The 10,374-nt window shown below is 40.5% G+C and overlaps 1 pseudogene and 3 gene segments (V, D, J or C); 3 read left to right on the top strand and 1 right to left on the bottom strand.

The window, feature by feature from the left end:
- LOC116080189 overlaps nucleotides 1-10,374 on the top strand; it is a 1,139,691-nt gene that overhangs the window by 1,006,634 nt on the left and 122,683 nt on the right.
- Nucleotides 1-10,374, top strand: part of LOC116080190 — a 607,419-nt gene that overhangs the window by 567,745 nt on the left and 29,300 nt on the right.
- The window catches only part of LOC116080186, a 1,015,034-nt gene that overhangs the window by 985,896 nt on the left and 18,764 nt on the right, over nucleotides 1-10,374 (top strand).
- Nucleotides 7,510-8,364, bottom strand: LOC116080193 (annotated as a pseudogene). The gene has a single exon (XR_004114350.1). The product of XR_004114350.1 is annotated as a zinc finger CCCH domain-containing protein 15 pseudogene (transcript).

The raw sequence follows: 10,374 nt of genomic DNA, 5'->3' as shown, positions 1-10,374 counted from the left end.
CCTCCTTTCCTCCCTTCCTCCCTTCCTCCCTCCCTTCCTACTTTCCTCCCTTCCTCCCTTCCTCCCTCCCTCCTTTCTTCCTTTCCTCCCTTCCTTCCTTCCTCCCTCCTTTCCTCCCTTCCTCCCTTCCTCCCTTCCTCCCTCCCTCCTTTCTTCCTTTCCTCCCTTCCTCCTTTCCTCCAGGCAAGACCCAGATCTCCCTATGCTGTTCCCACCCCTGCTTGTGCCAAGGTCTCCTTCAGATCTTTCCTCGCATTACTCATTCTGACAAACAAATGAGAGGCTTCCAGATGTTACCAAAAATTCCTGGATTCCCAAAAGAAAATGATACAGAGCAGTCAACTATAAGCATGTTTTGTTTAAATTGTCAAAGTTCAAAATCAGCAAAGTAAGTTCCTAAATGAGCAAGAGCCTCCATCTCAGAGCGTGGTACACCATGCAGCTTTATGCCAACTTGACACAAGCTGGAATTGTCTGAGAAGCAGGAACCACAGTTGAGGAAATGTGTCCATAGAAGATTGTTCCATAGACAAACCTCTGGGGGTATCGTCTTGGTTAGTGATTGATGTGGGAGGTAGGCACACCTCATTGTGAGTGGTACCACCCATTGGTAGGTAGTCCTCGATGGCATTTTAAAAAAAAAATCAGGTGGAGGAAGTCATGAAGAAGAACCCTTGCCTTTCCATGCCTTCTGCTCAACCACTGCCTCCAATTTCCTGCCCTGACTTCCCTCAATGATGGAGTGTGACCTAAGAGTTGTAAGATGAAATAAACCATTTCTGTCCATGTTGCTTTTGGTCATGGTGTTTATCACAGCAATAGAAACCTAAATTAGACTTCTAGTGTGTCGATGCCTATGCAACCTTACTGGGAAGAAGATTTGATCTAATAATTGTATGCTCAGTAACTCTAGTACTCACATATATTTTTCACGTGTACAGTCTTGGGGATTGTTTCCTTGGACCCAACCTCACTGAGTAAGACTTACATGAATACAGTCATATTTATAAATTCAGTGCTGTGAATGATACAGAATATTGACAAATAAATTACCTACATGAATGAGAATATGCTTTATCTGACCTAGATAAAAATGCAAAAGTGAGCGAGGAAGTCAAAGCCACCTTAAGGAAGTATCAGCACAATGAGGTAGAGATCAGGAATCCCCAGAGTGGTAACAGCATGCATGTGTGAGTGCGAGGAACTCACTGGGACCCCTGTCCCCAGAAATACTGGGCAGGATCAGAAGGTTGAGATGTTCAGCCCACCACCTCCAATGAAGAAAGGGTCTAGAAGCTGAATTGATCACCAATGGCCAACAGATTCTATCCTGCTTACATGTTGCGCTGCATAAAAGCTGAAAATACAGGTATAGGAGAACTCCCACATAACTAGGCACAGAGGAGCCTCCAGAGTCATGACCCAGAAGCACAGAAACCCTTCATAGGTGACAGCATCCATTCCTCACATAGTGAGCCTCTTCATCTGTCTGCTTCCTTCTATCCTTTGTAATCCAGCAATCATAGTGGGTATCCAATTGCTCCAGTAAATCCATCTGAAAAGGATATGGCATGAGCCTTATCCAAAAGCTGGTGAGTCATCACAGGATGAAATATTCATGTAGGATCCAAGTTATCTTATGTGGTTCTGTGGATTCAGGAGAAAGAGTCTTGACCATGGGCAGGCCCAAGGCCTTCACAGATAACCACTTCTCCAGCTGTGAAGTACAGGTTTCAGGGCTTTGTGCTAAGAATAAGACCCAGGGCTTAGGACCAGAGAAGCTGGTTGTAAGCAGGGATGTCCATGAACCCAGAACCAGATATTAGAAAAAAAATACTTTTTGCAATTGAAGGCCAGGACCATGGATTGAATATTGATGCTGGGACCTTCAAGACCATTAGCAGATAGGTGGTGGTATTGGGTAGGCAGGTTATACTAAGCAGTGTCAAGCTCACAGGACCATGAGCTGTCAAACTGTGTCCACTACGGTTCTCCCTGTTGCTTGCTACTCTTTTTCATGATTCCAGTTTACCTGCACTCTTATTGAAAGTAATGGGCAGGGGAGATCAATGAAGAGAAATTTTATTGGACCTGATATTGCAACAATAGAAGAGATAACTCAGGAATGTCTATTAGTCAAGTAGACAAGCTGGAGTAGCCTATTTACATAGCCCAAGAAGGAATGTTTGGCCAATAATAGCATTCACTTTGGATCAACCAAACCCATTAAGGTTTGTTTGGCCAATTGTAGTTTTCTGCCAGTCATGGTAGGCTTTTTAACACAAGAGTCCTTTCTTTGGACTGAGGTTAAAGAAGTTCATGGAAAAGGCTTGGTACAAAGTGTGATGTTTAGTATTGTCAAGTTGACAAAATCTAGGGTTTTCAGGAAGATGGATTTGCAGGTGCCTTTTATGATTGTCCTGATTATTCTAACTAATGTTAAAGTAGGACACATCTTACCTCCGGGTGGGACCATTCCCTGGGCAGAGGATTCTGAATTATGTGAAGTAGAGAAAGCAAGCTGAGCACCACAATGCATTCATTTCTGCTGTATCCTCTGTGGTTTGCATCCTGGAACCCTGCCATGGTAGGTGGTGGAGTAGTGAGGAATAAAGAAAAGAAAAACACTCATACACTGAAACTGAGATAAAGTGGTGTTCTTCAACCTCTACCGCCATAGTGCAGCACCTCTGTGTGTTTGTTGAGTACAGCAAGAAGGGCTTAGCTAGTCTCAGTAGAAGGTCTCTATAGGTAAGTAGTCTTTGGTTGTACATATCTGAAATGAGGGAGAGACAGTTCCTAGTCTTTGCACACATTGATCAATCATTCATAAAAACTTATACTCAGATTCTCAAAGAGAATTTTTCCACCCCGCTTCAGGCTGGCCCATATGTGTAATGGCTTTGCCAGTTTCCTATGGGTCCAAAACCTTGGAGTTCTCAATGTGGTTGTGCCCATGTCAACAAGACACATTCACTCAGGACTTCACACTCCGGCCACCTTCAGGCCCTACGTGTTTCTCTTCTTACTGAAAACATAATATGACCAGCTACATCAAGCTCCTACTGCCTTGATTTCCCCACTATTAGAGATAGTACTTTGAACTGCTAGCAGAAATAAGCCTATCCTTTAAGTTCCTTTTGTTAGAGCATTTTGTCAGAGCAACAAAGGCGTTGTGGAGACAAACACTGCTATCAATAATTGGGGGTCACTGCAGGGATGAACTTAACTTTGCCATTCCTAGGGCACTGAAAATATTTCTGTGGGAGGAATTTGGAGCTTTCAGTTTGAAAACTCCTTGAATGGAGTAGGCAAAACTTAATCATTTATTCTGCTGGAAGCTTGGAAGACAAAAATAAATAGAGAAATGAGGACAGTGGTCCCCCAGCTCATGAAGTTACAGAGATGAATAAGAAGCCCATCTGGACCTGGGATAGGGACCTTTTAGCCAAGAGTTGGGTTTTATTCTTTTATGTGCTGAGAACTTGTGTGACACTAAATTTAAAGATCATAGATGAATTTATGTAGCAGAGGAAGTTTCAAGGAGGAGAGGCCCTTGGCCCTGTGAAGCTTCTGTGCCCCAGTGTAAGGGAATGCCAGGGTCAATAAGTGGGAGAGGGTGGGGTGGCAGGCATGGGGTTTGTTCTTGTTGTTTTTGATTGTTTGTTTGTTTTTGGGAGGGGAAACTGGGAAAGGAGAAATTTACATGTAAATAAAGAAAATATCAAAAAAAAATACATTCTGTCCTTTTAATCTAGGTTTGCTCTTCCTCCTCTCTTCTTGTTCTTCATAGATTTGGCCTTTTCACAGTGTCCCAGGTTTTATGGCTGTGTTGTGCCCAGATGATTTAGATTTAACATTTTCCTTGAGTGAGGTAATAATTTCCCCTACTTTGTCTTCAGCACCCATGATTCTCTTCCATCTTTTGGACTTTGTTAGTATGGCTTAACCATGAAGTTTTTTGTTGTTGTTGTTGTTGTTTCATTTCGTTTTACCTCAGCTTGGTTTTCCACATCTTTTGTTTGCTTTATAATAACCCACTAAACTTAATTGGTGCTGCCCATATATGTGTGTGTGGTTGTCTACTAGAGCATAGGAAACATACCAGGAAACATATCCTCAAAGAATAATTTTTTTTCATCTCCAAAAACTATACATTGACCATGGCTCCTCCGTAAAGTATAGGACCTGGGTATTATCCACACTATCCATGATGGAATTCTTGGCTGGTTTGGTCTTGTTCAGGTAACCACAGTTGGTATGAATTCATGATTATCATGTCCAGAAGCTAGCATTTCATAGCACTCCTCCCCATCCTCTGGCTCTTACCTTCTTTCTGACTCCTCTTCTACAATATACCCTGACCTTTGGTTGTGATAGAAGTTACCACAGATGTCCTTTTTAGGGTTGAACCTGTGGTCTCTTATCTCAGCACTTTGACCATCAGTGCTTCTTCTCTCTGTTGCTACTGCCCTCTGCAAAAGGAGTCTTCTTTGCCCAAGGATGAGAGCAGTGTAGGTCTATGGGTATAAACATAAATACTTGGAAAGCAATATGGCAGCACAACCATTTAGCCAAATAACAATAGTACATTCTACCCTAGGGTCTATCGTCTCCCCAGCCAGGCCCTTTTGACCAGGATCACCATACAGGCATTGCATTCTCTCCGGTGAAACAAACCTCAAGTCCAATCAAAAGCAGTTAGTTATTCTGCAATAGTCTTGCTAGTCTTGCACCATTGCACACATCTTAGCTGGAAGATCACTATTGTAGCATGACGGTACAGCACTGGGTGAAACCATCAGTGGCTTTTCTTCTTTCAGCAGCCAGTCTAGGTAGCACCAGCCAATACAGTGAAAGCTAGCCAGCAGGGAGGAATATGCTCAGTCAGTTTGAAACTGATATCTCTACATCTTTGTCCAAAGTATGAAGTCTTCAGCAATAGGATCTTACCATATAGTTATAGTGGGACCTCCCTGACAAATAACTCATAAAGCAGTGTCCTATACCTTGCACTTAGCTCTTCGCTTACTTATTTCTCTCAGTAACTTAGGACAGTTTGTTGGGCTCCATTTTGACCCTTGTTTGGGCCTTGAGGACAAACCCAAGCCTGGCTCAACTTTTGTAAGCTGTACTTGAATGGCTCAGCACGACCTGCTTAAACCTGCCTCTGCCTAGCTGCTGCTGACTAGCTACTATTGACTTAGAATAATAACTTTGTTGGCTCTGTCTGCCACCCCATACCCTTCGACACCTTTTCCCTCCCCCTACATCATCTTACCTCAGCAAAAAAAACCCACCTCCTCTTTCAGCCCTTTATAAACAAAAAGATTGATACAATTGAATGAGTTCCTTCTTTGGCAGACTGTTGGAATTGGGGTGGTTAATCTCTGGTCACCAGGAGATCAGAGCTGAGACACTCACCATCCCACTCAGCCCGAGAGACTCTGCTGGACAGAGTTCTCTCCTCTCAGCCTGGACCTGCTGGCAAAGAACTGGCAACAGTTGTTACCTTTGACACTGTATGTGTCCTTGAATCCCTTCTGACCAAAGCTAAAGAAATGAAGATTTGTCTTCCTAATGTTTACCTAGGAGTAAAGTACCCAGATAGTGGTGGTCTCAAGAACATGGAAACACCTCTCCAGAACACAGGCAATCTGAAGTCAAACCTAGAGACAATGCACTCTACCACCAGGAGGACTCCTGTTCTCCCATGACTGGATATCAGGAGTATTCTGTAGGTATAATGTTTTTGTTTACTGTGTAAAAGTTGTTCCTGTGTTATTCAAATGGTGATTGCTCTGCCCTCACATCTGTTTCAATCCAACATTGAATGCCATCATAATACTTAAACTATGAATCTCCTGTCTCAAGTTTGTACAAACAGTTCTTACCATTCATTCTGTGCCTGGTCAATAAATTTGGATCACCCAATGGCTGGGCAGAATAAAGAATAGGGTGGGACTTACACCAGCCAGGGGAAGAAGAGAGAGGGAGACTTAGATCAGCCACAAGGAGAGGGTCCAAGAAGGAACCTTGAGGGAAAAAAAGAACATTTAAAGCCAAAAAAGACAGATAATAATCAACAATAATATGCAAGTATCATGGGATCTTGGCTGGGAGGTAGCCACATTAGCTTAGGGGGCTAATAATACAAATCAATATTGTTCAAGTATTCCAGTAGATGATTATAAATAAATCTTTTTATCTATGTGCTTATTGGGAACTAGCAGAGGTAAAGAAATTCAGCTACCTGATTAATTCAGCTTATACTTATATTAAAAATAATTCATTTTACAGTATTCCTATTGCAGCTGCCTATGCCATGCAGGGCCAGGTGCTAGGAAAATGCTGCCAGAGCATGTGCAGAATACAAAGGACCAAAACTTCAGGACCTGGACCCTCAGTTAAGCTGTTACTCAGTTATCCACTGTCTTCTGAGTACATTCCAACCACCATGTCTGATATCTCTTGTGCTGTACATCTTTATTCAAAAATTTAATGATAGAGTGAATGTTGATTCTCTCTTTCTCTCTCTCTCTCTCTCTCTCTCTCTCTCTCTCTTTCTCTCTCTCTCTCTGTGTGTGTGTGTGTGTGTGTGTGTGCGTGTGTGTGTGTGTGTGTGTGTGTGTGTGTCTTTCTCTCTCTCTCCCATATCTCACCTACTGCTCTGAGCAGCTCTACAATAGACCCACTCCAATTCATAAATGGGGTGAATGTCCTGTATGGCTTTTCTACCTCCCTGGATGTCCAGTTCTCAGCTGAGTTCCAAATCCCATTCAGGATAGAATCTGTATGGAAATGAGCAGGCAGAGTGTGACAAGGTAAAGCATGTCAGGACAGAGTATGACAGGACAAGGTCAGGCAAGATAGGGCACCAGGGATGGGATCCCAGCATACTCAGCTATGGGGCAGAGGCTGGGAGACCAACTCAGCTTTGGCCATCTCAATTGTACAGATCCATTTTCCTTACCTGGCCCAGGACACATGTCTGCAAAACTATTCTGCTTAATCTTTGTTATCCAGTTGACACATTTGGAAAAATTAAAACCTTAAGGAATTGCCTGAATCAGATTGGCCTATGAGCATGTTTGTGGGGTTTTCTTGACTGAATATTGATATAGGAAAGCCAACACCACTATGAGTGGTATCAATCATCCTTAGGCAATAGGGCCAAGGTCATATAAGAAATCTGGCTGCGTTTCTTTTAGTCTGTGTGTTATGGCATGGTTACCCTGTACTTTATGGCTAAAGTCCACTTATAAGTAGTTCATACCATGTGTGTCTTTCTAGGTCTGCATGACCTCACTCAGGTTGATATTTTTCTAGTTCCATCTGCAAATATCATAATGTCTTTGTTTTTATTTTTGTTTTTGTTTTTCTGTAATGACCTTTTTTAATTTATCACCAACTACTCTGAACTTACTCTGAGATGTAGTCAAAGTCAGAAGAGAAGACGCAAGGATAGTATTCCTTTTATGGAGGACAGAATTCTCCCTCTACTGTCCTCGTCCAAATCACTTCTTTTACCGTTTTCAGCCAGACCTCCAGAAGCTTCACTTGATTTGTTCTCATCTTTATCTGATGCATACAATGCTGAATCTTTCAAGACTGGCCACAGTGATACCCGTCTCTTCTACATCCCTTGGGATGTACAGGCTTATATCTATGTCATTTACACCCATAGAATCATCAACCTCATCACCACCTGTTCCCTGAATGTAACAGGTATCATCGGCTTCCTTGTCATCATCATTCACCAACTCAGGATGAAATTCAAATACCTCACGACCACTGATCACCAGTGCTTTCCCTGCTTTGAAGTCAGCTCTCCGCCTCTCGATACCTTGTTCAAGTTTACCAATCTTTTCTTGTCTTTCCTTTTTCTTCCACACAAGAAAAGATTCTAGAGTGATTTTGGTAACATTTGGACCTAGGACAGAATGCTGTCTTTCAATTAGATCTTCTAATGAGATTTCATCTTCTTTCTCTTCTTTCTTTTTGTCTTTCTTTAGCACAAATCCAGGAGGAAGTGCATGGTGATACACGCAATTGTCCCCACCTCCAGGACACACCCACAACCAGCCATACTTGTTATTTTCAATAGCTTCAGGAAAATGTCTGCACACTATTTGAGTTTTTTTCTTTTCCACCTCACTGTGCTTCTTGTTTACTACTGCTTCCAGCTTTTTCTCATCCCAATTACCCATAGTATCTTTTTCAATTTCTTCATCTCTTGCATCAATGTAAACACTTCATTTTTCACATTTTTCTCTCCAAAGTGAGGTCATGAACTTACATTTATCTCCTTTAGTACATTGTCCCTGTTTGAAGAATGAACACACGACAGATTTGGGATCTGCACCATAATGTGCACTTGGTGACTGAGGTAGCCAGGGCATTGGACCCCTGGAGCTGGAGTTATGAATGACTATGAGCCTACGTGTGCTGGAAACTGACACCAGGTCCAGAGCAAGAGCTCCGGCTCCTCCAAGATCAAGTCTGACGTGGATTCTGGTGACCTAATTTCATTTGATAAGTAACAGCCTTAATAAATTTCTGTTGCTTTGCTCCTTTCTTATTCTTTACCCCAAAAGTTTTGTCATCGATGATCTTCTCCTTCTTCTGCTGCTCTGCCTTCTTTTTGTTTTTAAGTTTTATTGCACTATGATGAGAAAAGTTTCATGATTTAAATTTATCTGAATTTGTTAACATTTAAGAACATTTTAAGTAAACAGAATTAAATCACATTCTTGTTTCCCTTTTGTACCCCAACTCCTCCCAGAGACCCCCTCTTCAATACCTACAATATCTTTTTTATCATATTCCTTAAAATTTATAAAATATTATAACAATAAAAATGAGTATTATAAAAGTTGTTTGATATAAAACAACAATCTATTGAACAGTCTTATGTAGATGGTCATCTACAGCAATACTGAAAACATATACATTTTTCTCAATATAAATTTTAAATAACTCCAAACGTATTAACTGTATATTTCAAAATAATACATCACTACTAATATTTTCTCAAATGAACATAAATATATAAAGTGTTTTTGTTTGTTCATTTGTTTTGTATTTAGTAGAGCTTAAAATCTTGGCTCTTACTGTGGTAACTTGATACAAGACTTACAAATGTCAAGCAAAGCATTCAGTCTCACTCTCTTGCACTCTTACAAGACCCCCCCAATTTAATTGTCAACATTTCTTTTGGGTATGTAAATACTCTTAAAATATGTAAGCTGTTCTGAAAACCATAGTATAGTGTAAAAACATGAAATAAACAATACTATATAGAGAGAGGCTGAGATAGAAGAAGCAAGATCTCAAGACCCTTATGTTGTACACAGCAAGACACTGTCACAAACAGACAAGCTGAAAGTGTATATGGATTGTATAATATTGGACCAATTTCTTCAGTTACCAAATTAGAGAGACCATTGTATAACAGTCAATAAATTTATAATTCCTCATATTTTTGGATTTCAATCAATTAGGATATCTTGGTAATATTAATTTTCATATTAAGATTTTTTAGTTTCTTTTTTACTATTAAACTAATAAAATTTATTTTAAAATATACAACTCAGTATTAACATTTTTAAGTCATCAAAATAATTTATAATAATTTTGTATTAGTCAGGGTTCTCTAGAGTCACAGAATTTATGGTAGTCTCTATGTAGTAAAGGAATTTATTGATGACTTACACTCTGTAGTCCAATTCCCAACAATCAACTTCCAACAATGGTCAGCAGCAGTTGTGAATGGAAGTCCAAGGATCCAGCAGTTGCTCAGTCCTACAAGGCAAGCAGGTGAAGCAGAGCTCATATTAAGATATTAAGAAAAAGTAATTGTTACTTCCTGTTGTTTTTGTCGTAAAGGTGGAATTAGGTTTGTGTGGATTTGCTGAAAGATTACTTTCTTGCTTCTTCTAGGGTGTAGTTTTGCTCCTTATGTTGATGTTTTCCATCTGTTATCCTTTGTAAGGCTGGATTTGTGGAAAGATATTGTGTGAATTTGGTTTTGTCATGAAATATCTTGTTTTCTCCATCTATGGTAATTGAGAGTTTTGCTAGGTATAGTAGCCTGGGCTGGCATTTGTGTTCTTGTAGGGTCTGTATGACTTCTGCCCAGGATCTTCTAGCTTTCATAGTCTCTGGTGAGAAGTCTGGTGTAATTCTGATAGGCCTGCCTTTATATGTTACTTGACCTTTTTCCCTTACTGCTTTTAAAATTCTTTCTTTGTTTAGTGCATTTGGTGTTTTTATTATTATGTATCAGGAGTTTCTTTTCTGGTCAAGTCTATTTGGAGTTCTATAGGCTTCTTGTATGTTCATGGACATCTCTTTCTTTAGGTTAGGGAAGTT

This window comes from Mastomys coucha, unplaced genomic scaffold (assembly GCF_008632895.1).
Source record: "Mastomys coucha isolate ucsf_1 unplaced genomic scaffold, UCSF_Mcou_1 pScaffold6, whole genome shotgun sequence".
NCBI classification, from domain to species: domain Eukaryota; kingdom Metazoa; phylum Chordata; class Mammalia; order Rodentia; family Muridae; genus Mastomys; species Mastomys coucha.
Note: the sequence above shows the minus strand (reverse complement) of the source record. Positions and strands in the feature narration are given on the sequence as shown.